The sequence below is a fragment of the Otolemur garnettii genome, unplaced genomic scaffold (assembly GCF_000181295.1).
Source record: "Otolemur garnettii isolate 467f Iridium unplaced genomic scaffold, OtoGar3 scaffold00219, whole genome shotgun sequence".
NCBI lineage: Eukaryota > Metazoa > Chordata > Mammalia > Primates > Galagidae > Otolemur > Otolemur garnettii.
Window position 1 is genome coordinate 1074028 of NW_003852614.1, and position 2907 is coordinate 1076934.

General features: G+C 41.8%; 1 pseudogene; it reads right to left on the reverse strand.

Annotated features, from left to right (window-relative positions):
* Window positions 1–1753: 1753 nt before the first annotated feature.
* The window catches only part of LOC100962124, a 3363-nt pseudogene continuing 2209 nt past the window's right edge, over window positions 1754–2907 (reverse strand).

Consider the following 2907-nt stretch of genomic DNA (forward strand, 5'->3'; position numbering starts at 1 on the left):
GTTGAGCCATAGGCGCCGAGCCAGTACTGAGATTTTAACTTTGAATTTTCTAGTTAAAGACTTGGAAGAAAAAGAACAAATATGGGAGGTAAAGAAGGAAAAGTCAAAAAATTCTAGAGGAGACTGACTATCCATTTATTGAGTGCATACTCCTTTTAGGGTTGTACCGTGTTATGACAGGCAGTAGGTGAAAGGAACAAGGAAAGATACCAAAACAACGATACCAAGCATATATTATACTTGAGGATCTGAGAAGGAAATAAACAATTAAAAATAAAAATTTCATAAATGTCAGAGGTTACAGCATTGTGTTTATCTAAAACCAATCCAAATATCAGCCTGTGGGTCCTGGTGATGTAAAGTAAGCAAGATGTTCAAAGGAGTCAGTCAGCAAGCACCTAACCGAGATGTTTATAATATAGAGAGGACAAGAACAGGCAGATGAGAAGATAAGGATAGAGCAGAAGCATCAAAGAAAACATCTTTATACTGAAGTAGCATTGTGTTTCAGCCTCAGCTGCCTTTGGCTTGAAGGATTATTGGTGATAACTATAAACAGCAGGATCATGAATGTAAGGATGGGAGCGGACAAAGTTCTTAGACAAAGACATTTCCCACACAGGAATATTGCTCAATTCTGAACCAGGATAGTTCAGGCCAAGGGAGTAATATTTTTTCAAAAAGGTTATGATCATTGTGAAATGTTACTGTGGAGTCAGGGAGGGTAATCTTTGGGAGTGCAGTTTTAGTAAAGTGTTAAGGTTGCAAAAAAGATTACAGGGGTTTAAGGAGATGAGTGAGTAGCAAGAAAATAGAGGTAGTAGATAGACTATTCAGTTAAAGAATGTTGCCCACTGACTCATACTTGTAATTCTAGCACTCTGGGAACCTGAGATGGGTGGATTGCTTGAGCTCAGGAGTTCAAGACCACCTTGAGCAAGAGCGAGACCCTGTCTCTACTAGAAAACTTAGAGGGGTGTAGGGGCAAGCACCTGTAGTCCCACCTACTCAGGAGGCTGAGGCAAGGAGATTGCTCAAGCCCAAAAGTTTGAGGTTGTTGTGAGCTATCATACCATAACACTCTACCCAGGGCAACAGAGTGAGACTCTGTCTCAAAAAAAAAAAAAAAAAAAAAGTTGGCAGTGAAAGGAAGAGGACAAATGGGATGCAAACTTGAAACATAGTTGATTTTTTTCAAGGTGGAAGAAATGAGTATGTTTGAAGGTAGAGAGGATAGACTAAATTGAGAAGGAGGAACTTAAGAAACCTTTAGAGAGGTGAAATAATTAAGAGGTTAGGAACCTTGAAAATAGGACCTGAGGATTGATAAGCTGTATTTTTTTTTAACTTAACAACCTTTATTGCCTCCAAGAGAAACTCCAGTCTGCCTGCTTTACTCACCCACCTGCAGGACCAGGGAAAACATCAACACAGCAAAACAAAAAGGAGGCTCAAACCAGCAGGAAGCAAGCCCTACTGCAAGCTGCCTTCCAGCTGCCCTCTACTCTTAAGAATGGAATTCACGCTGGGCCAGGCAGAACAACAGCAAACTCATTCTGAACATGTGGCAGTCAGGTCTCCTGTAGTATGCTGGGAAAGCGGAGAGGAGCCAAGATGGCAGGCTAGAAACTGTGAAGGGAGTAGGGGAGCAGAGGGAGTGAACTAAAGCACTGGAGGAAGCTGCTGTGTTCTCAGAAAGCAGTGAGCGTGCACCAGGTGGAAGCCAGCTGCAGGCAGGGGAGGAGGGAAGACCTCATTTCTCCTTCTTGTCGGTGGGGCCATCTATCATGACCTGCAGCTTTGCATGTTTCTCTAACAGGTGGTTGTACTCCTTGGTGAGACCCTTAGCCTGATTCCTCAAGGCCAGAGCCTAATTTTCATCTTTCTCTAATTTTTGGTTAGGCAGCTCATCCTTTAGCTTTTTCAGGTCAGACTTGAAGTTCCTATTCTTCTTGTCCAACTTCACCTCCAGGTCCCTGGCATCCAACTTGCCTCTGTCAATTACCAGCTCCTTTCTTTAGCTCTCTGTACTTCTTGGCTGCCTTGTTAGTGCTTGCTGTCTGGTTTTTAAAAGCTTCACTGGAGGCCAGCAGGGTGGCTTGCTGGGAGATGAGAACATTAGGCATCCAAACAGCAAGGAAAAGCCAGCAATGTTGAGATTCCTCTGGGCATGGAAAAGCTTCATGTGGAAGTGTTCCATGGCCCTGGGATTGTTCTGGAGGTTTATCTTTTTTGTCACTTCATCATACCTCTGAATCTCACATATAGTATTGATGACCAACAGAAAGAGGATGACAGTGAGAACCACAAAGGTGTTACCATAGGTCACTAGCAACTCTACCAGCTGGAATTTGAAAATCTTCTGCCATCTTTTTGGAGAAATGAAGAGAATGCAGAGAAGCAGCACAGCAAAGACCTCTGCATAGGGGAAGGTGGCAACTGCAGTCCACTTGCAGACTCATCTTGTTGCTAAAAGGTTTCCCACGGGGAGGTGTAAGCTTGTTTCCAAGTTTCCCATAGCTACCATGCACCCTAAGTTGTAGCTGCTAAACTCTCCTACCACAGCCCTCCCCTGCCCCCAGGATTAGTAAACTTCGGAGAAAAAGGAAACATTTAAAAATTTTTTCAAAACTGGAAATTCAGTCAATTTAAATATATAGTTAGAAATTGTGTTGCCAAAAGTTTTTTTTTCAGAATAAATTAAGTTTGTTAAGTGATGAATAGATTTTATACTTTATGATAAGCAATAAAAATCTGTTCACTTCAATTACACTGTAATTTCAGCTGGATAAACCTCTTTTCAGTGAACTAATAGTTAGAAATGATATTAGACTGGGTAGAATGGCTATTGAGATCTAACGTAAAGGTGACTAGTTCAGTTATTTGCGAGCCTTTTTTTTTTTTGCG